The sequence below is a fragment of the Macrobrachium rosenbergii genome, chromosome 7 (genome assembly GCF_040412425.1).
Source record: "Macrobrachium rosenbergii isolate ZJJX-2024 chromosome 7, ASM4041242v1, whole genome shotgun sequence".
In the NCBI taxonomy this organism is placed as follows: Eukaryota; Metazoa; Arthropoda; class Malacostraca; order Decapoda; family Palaemonidae; genus Macrobrachium; species Macrobrachium rosenbergii.
In genome coordinates this window covers 44,545,476-44,556,389 of record NC_089747.1, presented here as the reverse complement: position 1 = coordinate 44,556,389, position 10,914 = coordinate 44,545,476, and positions in this window count along the sequence as shown.

Genomic DNA, 10,914 nt, shown 5'->3' with positions numbered 1-10,914 from the left:
GACATTTCAGAATAACAGGCGAGTATTTTTGTGCAGTGAATTATTTCTTCGTCTGCAGACATCCGCGTTCTCTTAAACCTTAAATCTAACTTTTCCTGTGAACAAGAATTGAAAGAGGATTTCCAGAAATGCTTCTCTATCTCATCAGGAGGCGGGAGAAGGAAATCAAGAGAAGCGGTCAGCGAAACCTTGTCGAGACAGACTCATGAAAAAGAAAACAGACGGACGACGGGGATGCGGAAGAACCGACCTGGGAAGGGGGTGCGTTTTTGTTCATTTTTTTTTTAATTCTTTCTGCTTATATCTATTTATATATTTTTGCTTCTCCTTCTTTTGAATTTTCGGTCTCTCTCTCTCTCTCTCTCTCTCTCTCTCTCTCTCTCTCTCTCTCTCTCTCTCTCTCTCTGTTATCACTCACTTTATGTATTCTTATCATGTTAGAACTGATTATAGTTATGTACTTTTTCTTAGACGCTATTAGTTACATAGGTTACAATGCCCAAACGAATTTGCATCGAAATATGACGATCGGGTTAGCTCTCTCTCTCTCTCTCTCTCTCTCTCTCTCTCTCTCTCTCTCTCTGTCTCTCTCTGAAAACAACTCTTATTCTCCTCGAAATCAAGAGCCTCATTTTAGTTAGATATAATGTAAATGAGAATATAATTAATTATAAATCTTTAGTGATGTAATATGATCTGTTTTGACAAGACATATTTCGTTTTCAATTACAGTTTTTTTTCCAGTACATCTGAGCAGGAGAAATATTCTTCGAAGGACCATGAATAATTTTATCTAAGGGTACATAGTGGTCCACGATTCCCCAGTCGTATAAATGCGCTGAAAATGCGGCCAGTCACAGCTGAAACATAAGCTAGCAATTCTGAACGGTTATTATAGTGTTATTTGAATTCATATCACATCCCATCTCAAGGCCACCGTAGGAGACCTAAAAATCATTAAATATAAATAATCCTGGGAAAATATAAATCGTTAATTTTTCCTGCCTTATTCTCAAACTTGTGTTGATATGTTTTTATTATCTGATTCCACTTGTTTATTACTTTGGAGAGAACAGAAGCGGTAATCCAAATCAATAACACAATGCAATAACAAAATCAGTATGGGAGGAAATAGATAAGTAAATAAAATTGGAGGTGGGACAGCAGGACATACCCAATAAACCTTCATGACATAGTAAGGTTTTTTTTTTTTTTAAACTTGTTTATGTCTGGACTGAATAATCTCCACTAGAACGGCAAATTATCAATTCTTTGACGATGGCGTCAGATGAATCTGAGGCTTATGGGAATAGCAGGTAAGCACTAATGACACTTCATTGGCCCAGAGGCTTTCATGAGGATGCTGTAAATTGGTTATGATGATGACAGACAAGGTTTCATTCCACCGAATCAGTTGATTAAGTCTTCATTGCCTGATCTGTTATTAACACCAATAAGTCAACACAGATTTTATTGGTTCGCAGTTTATAATTTAGTATAAAGTTTTTCCATATTTAGGGAATTTTATAAAAGAAAAGAAGTCATTACTTTTCATGTAAAGATCACATCCCATTCTTTAAGAAAATGAGGAAATTAAGAGCAATTGGCTTAACAGCAAGCTATCACGGTGCGGAATTGTTTCATATACAGAAAACAATAAAGATAATTGCTGAAAAAAAATCAATTCCACATGCATCCAGTGACTCCTGAATTAAGGTAACCAACCCCTTAACCCCTACATTAAAACCCCTCCCGTGTAGATAACCTTCACATTATTAAACGTTTCATATAACTGGCCAATATGCATCCCTGTAAATGCTGCGCTGTTTACCATAATATATATGAAAGCCTTTTTAATCGCACATGTCTGATATTCCAACTATTAGGACTTCTAGTTCTTCCTCACCTCTACTCCTTTCGCAAGCCTTTTGCATTTTTTTTCGTTTTAACCTTTCTTATTTATTCGTCTCTTTTTCATATTGTATTTAGAGGAATTTCCTTTGTAAACAATATCCTTTTGTGATTCAGCAGTTAAATTATGAATGCAGCAGTGGTTAATGAGCATGTTACTAACCTTCGCTGAAGAGAAAGATACACACACACATATATATATATATATATATATATATATATATATATATATATATATATATATTTTTTTTTATATTTGTGTGCATGCATACTTACATACATACATACATGCATACATAAGCCATTGTTATATAAGAACCATCAACATATATTCCTCGAGAAGTCAAAATACTCAATGCTTCTCATAAGGTTTGGAATCCTTCCATATTCCTTCTTGTTTTGCACTTCATCAGTGTATTCTCATCGTTGTGCCGATGAATCACAAATAACTTGTCAGTCTTCTATTTTCCCTTTGTGGAATCCGTAAACCTTCTGAACTTATTACGCTCCCTTTGTTACAAACAATGTTCGAAGGAGGTCACGAATGTCGAAATAAGTTACATGTCGCATTGGGGTAATTATATAGCTGATGTTGTTTTAGGTAATATTGATTTAAAACAACATGAATCTGTCAACCACTGATTAACTGTTGTTATTCCTGCAGTTTAGATATTGTAATTTATATTTGATTGAGAGAGAGAGAGAGAGAGAGAGAGAGAGAGAGAGAGAGAGAGAGAGAGAGAGAGAGAGAGAGAGAGAGAATATAATAAGAAATATACAAAAATAAATAGATAGATAGCAAACTGTTGAATTAATTCATTATTAAACAGTAACACAGTAAGATCTGTAAACTGAGAAGAATTCCGAAAATCAACTGTAGGACCAAACTTTAAAACCAATTTTAGGGCAAAAGCACCATTCATTGTCCGAACAAGGTGCATCGGTAACCTGCTTAGTTAAGGTTGTAATCAGTTCACTGTCAATTCTCCTAAGATGTTAAACGACTCTGCAATATAGATCAAAACCTTTATTGCATGGCGCATGCGTCATTTGGTCACAATAAGGCCTGAAAGACAATTATTACACAAGAATGACCATTCTAAACAAGCAAACAAAAAGTGTTGATTGAATGATCAAGTGCTGATGAAAATTGCAACAAACCTTAGTGGTCACGTTGCAGCAGTAATAGGTCATAATAAAATCCAACATCGAAAAGAGAAAGTGAGATAAACTGAAAGTGAGTGATCGTCTTTCGACGGGATTCGAAAATCCCATATAATTTATGGCAGTTTGTTTGGCCTTTTTGTTATTTATTTTTTAGTGTATAATTTATTATTTATGCTGTTTCTATACATGATCATTGCATACTTGCCCTGACCTTTTTCCTTTTTTTCTTTCCCTGTCAATCAGATTTTAATGATAATAAAAAAGAATTAACGCTTTTAATATTCGTATTTACCAAATGTAACCAACTTAATGGAGAATAAGACTGTGCTGTCATTAGATTGCTTTATTAAGAAAAAACAAATATTAAATGTCTTATCATGAACCAGTTTACATTACACGTGAGAATGATATTTTTCCAGGTCTCAAAGTTTTTTCCATCTTTGTTTATTATTATTTTATTATAAATAATTGCAGATAATTCATCAGCAAATAAAACTTGAATCAATCTAGATTACAAAATTCAGGCAGTTTCTTAGACGAAAGCACGAATTTGCATTACTTCATATCGAGATTAATTCTTCAGGCCGGGTTCTGGAGTGAAAACTTTTTATTGCAAAATATTTGTGTAATACAACAATAGTGTTTTGTCTGGGGATTTTCACATTGTAAATAAGACGGTTAGATTACGTCTTATTATTACCTGTACGTATCTCAGTTTAATAAGAGATTAAAAGATTTTCCGAGTGACTTTAATTCAATAGAAAAGCAGCGATTGTGAATTTTCCCCAGTTATACTTGACGTCATTGATGCTTGATAAATAATGTAATCATGTTTGATAATTAATTGACCAAGTTACAAAAACCTGCATATTTAATCGTCTCCGAGTGCTGCAAATGATTATATTAACTCTTGTGTATTGAAAAAGATTTCGGTGGAAAGATTATAATTATGTTTTACAGCGTTGTGAAGTGTTCATCCTGAATGTATTATATGCAAGACTTTTCAGAGGTGATGAAATGATTAACTTGAGAGGAAATTTTCTCTTTTTTATCCTTTTTTGTGCGAGTTAAGGATAAAAAATGAATCTCACGCCGCGTGAAATATCAATGACGCGACAGAGAATAAGAAGTTGATACCTTGGAAACACTATCATTTTCGTTTGCACATACAATTTCATTTGTTAAATTCTTAACATAAATATAAATCACAACAAGAAATGGTCTATATAAGAGTTTTAATGACTGACCAAATATTTCTGTTATTTACTTGAAAGTTTTCTCTTAACTCAATAGCTGATATAGAGTCATAATTATCGAACATTTGAAATGGTACTAGAAATTGCCTGAGAAATGTTTAAGCATTTTGCCGTTAATATGAGAAAAGAAAACCAAATTTTACTTATCAGACTATTTTCCTGTAATATTAAAACACAAAACTTTATTCATGCCAAGCAGGAGACACACAACATATTTATGAACCTATTTCTGTCACTTTAATATGCGACAAGTTTGTTTAATTTCTTAAATCATGAAACGTCCTCAGGTCTACATCAGTTTTATCCGTATGCTAAATTACCCTTTAAGGACGACACGTGTGAGTAGATATTTTCCTGCATAAGTTTAGAATTTTAGCAAACGTGATGCCTGTACATCCCGCTTGTATTATTATTATTATTATTATTATTATTATTATTATTATTATTATTATTATTATTCCAGTAGATGAAACCTATTCACATGGAACAAGCACACCAAAGGGGCCACTGACTTGAAATTCAAGCTTCCAAAGAATGTTGGTTTCAACCTTCCATCGCAGCCTCACACTGCAGTAGTAACTGATCAGGATACAGAGCCAGTGATTTTTCATCGCCGTTGGGGAGACGCGAACCCCCCACGACATCTGAGTGGCATGCCACGACACTGACCACTATGCCAGCGGAAACACTGACTCTCAAAGGGTGATAGTTACAGGAAGGGCAACTCTGAATAATAATGAGTAATTTTCGATTGTTTTATCAAACTCAGACGAAGGACTTTAGAATCGTTCCTCTCAGTCCTTGTTTTTCGTATAATCTTTTATTTGTAAAGCGATTTAGCCCTCCTGTGATATAATTATATAATATCATATCACCCTGAAAATTAACACTAAAATTATTTTCTCTCTGATGACGTAACTCCTTTTCGATCAGCATAACTATTGCTTCTACCTGAGATGATAATGGTAATGTTATTCCTCAGAACTTAGATTTCATATCTGTTTCAGCTTTTTGACTAATATCTTTGCCTAAGAATCGATTCTTATCTTTTATATTTAATATTTTAGCGTGTCTTATTATTTCTTACATTATCGTAAAAACGTATTTTCTTTTATAAATATATATATATATTTATGTCTTATATTTTATTTTAATTTTATGTCGTTATGTTTTATGCTTCATTCATTTTTATATCAACTGTCGTGGTTTGATTTCTGTGGACTAGAATATGACTTTGAGGTAAAAATGTTGATCTTCGAATCAAAATGTGGAAATGCAGAGACTATCAGTAAGTGACCATACAGCAGTATATGTACACGTGTATACACACACACACACACACACACACACACACACACACACACACACACATATATATATATATATATATATATATATATATATATATATATATATATATATATATATACATATACACACATACTTTATTACAACCGAAAATAAATCACCTGGAATCTAAATAAACAACTAAGCCACATTACTAGATAATCCTCCAGACATTGCTTAGAGGAATAACGACATGAACAATAATAACATTACAATTACAATAGAGATAAAGGGAGAACATTAAACCGGATGAATTCCCTCAGAAACCGAGGCAGGTCATTTCCCGAGAACTCCGAAGCAAAATCCTCGGGGCAGACAAACGCTGAGGGTTTTTAAGGGCAAATGGAAGGTTAGTCGCCTCCCCTACAAAGAAGGATCCATTGTTCTCCCCGCGATGAATGGCTGCGATATTTTCCAGTTTTATATCGAGGGATTTCCTTTCTTTCTCTCGGACAGTTCCTGAACAGGAGCCTTCGTCTCTCTCTCTCTCTCTCTCTCTCTCTCTCTCTCTCTCTCTCTCTCTCTCTCTTTAAACTCTCCCAGACTTTCAGGGTAGCCTTATTGGATACCATTTTAAACCTTCCACATTCTCTCTCTCTCTCTCTCTCTCTCTCTCTCTCTCTCTCTCTCTCTCTCTCTCTCTCTCTCTCTGGGTAGCGTTACTGAAGACAATTTTAAACCTTCGGCATATATTCTCTCTCTCTCCCATAACTCTCCAAGCAACCGTGTATTCTGTGAATTAAAGGCAAGGCACAAGATTCGACCACTTTTTCTCCTAAATACGTCTATTTAAAGCGAAGCAGAGAAACAAGAAAAGAATTAAGACTTAACGGACCAATAATGACATTTTTTGTCTGCTGACAAAGGAAGCGAAGCCTTTCCTTCTAGCTGACAGTGGATGGGAAAAGGGACAGTTTGTTTCAGACCTCAATGGCAGTGGGCTGCACTACTTTTCTGTTGTTTCTCCCTGGATTAGAGTGGATACTCTTGAAAGGAACGCCCTTACTAATGCAGAATTTAAAGCCCATTTTACAAAATTACCATGCTTTGAAAGCACACTTCCATTTTTTCCACGACTTAAGAGGTATGGTTTTTATGTGGAACTGTATGTTAAGCTGTAACTGTAAACCTTTAGCAATTGACATACTGATTATCAAGGGGTGCTTAACATTTTCCACCAAGAAAGGCTATATTTAGGTGTCATGCGTTTTTTAGTGTATTTAAATAGTGCTGTTTGACACTCAGGAATGTAAGATTTGTAGTAGATGGGACAAGTGATATTTCACAAAAGAACTTCTTTCTTTAAATAGGATTGTAATCTTCTCCTCCCGCCCCTCCCCACCTGAAACCCTGCTGTCCATTTAGGGGCTCGTAGAATGGCAATGCATTTTTCTGTATTCCGCCCGTAGTCTAGTGCACCATTTAGGTAAATAAGTAAACCTGTTGCATTTGTCCTTGAATATTTCCAGAAGATCATTTTCCAGAAGGTGATGTTCTCTTTGAAAGGTAAACTATTTCCTTCCATTTGGAGAGTTTTATAAAATCTGTATCCAGTTAAATGGGAACCTTCATGTAGGATTCAGTGAGGTACGCACAATACTTTTTACGATGATTTTGCCAAAACAAAATCAGTATACAGTTTCTGACTGTCACTGTTAAAAATATGTTGCATTATTTCTGATATTCAAAATAGCTTCCATCATACAGAATTTACTTTTTCAAATGCTTGAATGAAGGTATTCTCGGATTAGTCTTAATTATACTGTCTAACACAGGATGGGTCTTAAATCCTCCGTTTGATGTTAGCTTTTGTCTGGCATCAACATTGAAAAAAAAAAAAAAAAAAAATTGAAATCCTGTCCAGTGGAATTAGTGGACAACACATACGAGAATTTAAAATGATACAGATGAAATGTCAATAGGAAACTGCCAGAGCTACGATAACAATGAACTCGGCCGTGGAGAAAAACACAACCTTTCCTTTTTCATCGTTTCTAAAAACAACCTCCCGGGAACTTTCGAAACAACCTTTGTGGTTGTTCAGCTCTAAAACCAGCGAAACAACAGAGCCGTAATCATCCAAACATCCGCTTGGATGAGAGGAACTTTCTCCATAAACACGCGTATGGAAAACCAGTTCTCGAGCTGCTTTGATTATTTATTGTAATCCGGAGGGAGTGACTGTACCTAGTCTTGATGTTACTAAAGTTTTTATTAAATTATTGCCGTTTATTATGAAAACTTTTGTTGATATTGATTTGTTGATATTGATATATATATTTTTTATTGTAGCTCAGTTTAAATGTATTGTATATTCCAGTATCATAGGAACAGTTTTCTCGCTGGTCTTACAAAACAGTCGTTTTCCATAAAATCATTCATTGATAAATGAATCAGCCTAGATTTACATGAAATGTGAAGCTGCAGGCCTTGCACCATTGCCTTTTTACATAAAAAATGAAATAAGTGTGCTAATTTAAAGTTAGTAGGTCATAATAATATAGAAGGTTCCGGCACTTGTACCTATAACATGGCTATCATTAGCTACGTGCCAAACTTCTCCTGGAAAGGTTCATCTGGGTCCCTCCAATCGGGTTCTTTAATCCGGACATAATAGCCTAATTACCCCATTCGGGGAGAAGGACGGCTTAAGCTATAATCCGCCATTACTAGGGGAGTCAATAACACTATTTTTTTTTTTTTTTTGTCATTATATCCTTATAACCTTCCACTCACGAAGAGACCTCTCTGGCGTGGCGTTTAAAGATCTGCCCTGTTGCCAGTTTTACAAAACAACAACTTGACACGTGTGTGACAGACCTTTGATTGTCTTTGTGACAAACCTTGAGGCCATAATTATAGGATTAAAGGGGTCGTTTTTCGTTTCCAGGTATTTTAATCTCCTTCCTATTCCGCCTTACTGAAGATTTGTCTTCAGTCCATTTCTTCTCCACAGCCTATGCACGATAACTTATTTTTCTTATTTTTTACAAAGATTTACCGTTGTGTGTGTAGCTCATTTATAAATATGTAACATTTTCTTCTAGACAAGAAACATCATACAGTATGTACATCTAAGTAACTGCGGAGGTAAGCTGTTTGTGTAATGAATTGACGCTCTCTCTAAGATCCCGTGCTGGCACAAGGCCACCTTAATCTAACAACGACAACTCTCTCTCTCTCTCTCTCTCTCTCTCTCTCTCTCTCTCTCTCTCTCTCTCTCTCTCTCTCTGTTGATAATATTAATGAGGACATGGGAGATATCTTGATTACTTTGTAAAACGGTGATGTGGCATATGATGTTATTGTTCTTCCAATTTAGAAAAGTGGCAACGCCTAAAACGTACTGCATGTTCGTGGTCCTTCTTGTTTTACCATAGGAGTCGCTCAGATTACGAAGGCCATATTGCTCTATTGCTTATATTGTTATTTGAGAAAGTCTCATTATCCATTACTGCTTCCTTAACACAAATAATGTTATATATATCTTCACTATTTCTTATGCAAAAAGATTCTCCTTAGAAGAGAAGTGTATTGTAGCCACAGTGAAGAGATTTTAGATAAGATTAACAATCTGTAAGTAGCAACATTGATATTAGTATTAGCCGCTTTAGAAAAACACTAATTAAGAAGACTATTATCATAATCAGTATTCTGTGTCTATGAGCTTCAAGACAATTAAATAAAACAGACGGACTGAAATTAAATAGGTTATTTATACTCAGTGTATCAGCAGATAACAGGAAAGTAAAATATCTGAAGAAGTAAGGGGAGGAAACATGTATGACGAGATGTCAAAAGGTGCTTTTTAAATCAGAACTGTTCCAGTGTGTTATTCTGAAATAATGAGATCACTAACTGCGCAAAGCGAGCGCCTTTGTTTTTTGAGACATTGCTTAATGACAGTCTTGCGAAATACACTGACCGTACCTGCAGCATCTATTTTGAGAAAGTGTCTTGAAAACAGAAAGCTGTCTACAAAGCAGCAATATCGTTTAACTGAGATTCATGGCATTTGTGTCAGATGAGGAATACTTTATAAAGAGTCATTCAAATGTAACATTATTGCATCCTGTCGTCGGCTGAAATGAAATTTCAAAATGCAATAATACTTGGGGGAATGATTTGAACTCGAGAGAAATGGCATTTCTTTCTCCAGAAATTGTAGAACTCACATTATTAATGAAGTCTCAACATGCAACAATATTATCCTTTCAAACTTATGAGAATATTATATGATACAGAGAAATTGACAATCATAAGCACATAAACTTTTAAAAGAATTAGTTAGAAGCGTTGAAGATTACATTCATCTCAGAGAGATGCAATAAGATTATTCTTTCCGAATGATTAAACTTTGCAATAACCTGCATAGCATGAAACATTAAAAATCTCGACGGAAGAACAGAGTCGTCGTTTGTGGCTTCAGATCGTCATAACATTAACGTATTACGTGCGTCGATGCGTCGACTACCATTTTAAAAACTCCTCGTCGAATATTCTGGTAGTATTTCTTTAATGGACCTAATTCAGATTTGATGTCAGGTATAATGTCCTTGTCAAAAGTAAACACCTGGATTCTATTGGAACACAGTGGTAGTTAATGAGCAGAAGAGGCGAGGGACAGGTCATTGCGCATGCGCCCAGTGCAATTAAGGACATAACATGGGCCTCTCAGGAGAGCCTCAGTAAGCGAAGATAATTCCTACTGGAACCTCATTAAAATACCCACAGGACAAAGTCTGAAGACGCAGAAGGGAAATGTATTCCAGCTCCTCGCTTTCAAGTCCTGGAGGAGAGGGTGTGGACTTTTCCTCTCTTCTCTAACAGCTTCTTTCTCTCACGAAAGACTCGATTTCCTTTGTTATGCTGAGGAGAAGAAGAAGAAAAATCGTCTTGAATGGCCGTTTGATCTCTCTCTCTCTCTCTCTCTCCATGCAAATTTCGGCAAGTGTTTCGTGGAGAGTTTCTGTTAATTTACATGGTGAACTTGAAAATTATTTAGTGAACTTGAAAATTAGAGAGAGAGAGAGAGAGAGAGAGAGAGAGAGAGAGAGAGAGAGGGGGGGGAAGAGAAGAAAAGAATTAGAACAGGGAGTAGTGGAGTGTTTGTTTTATTTACGTAAGCCATTGTGAACTGGAAATTGAGAGAGAGAGAGAGAGAGAGAGAGAGAGAGAGAGAGAGAGAGAGAGAGAGAGAGAGAGAGAGAGGGAGGAATAGGGACGGAGGTGA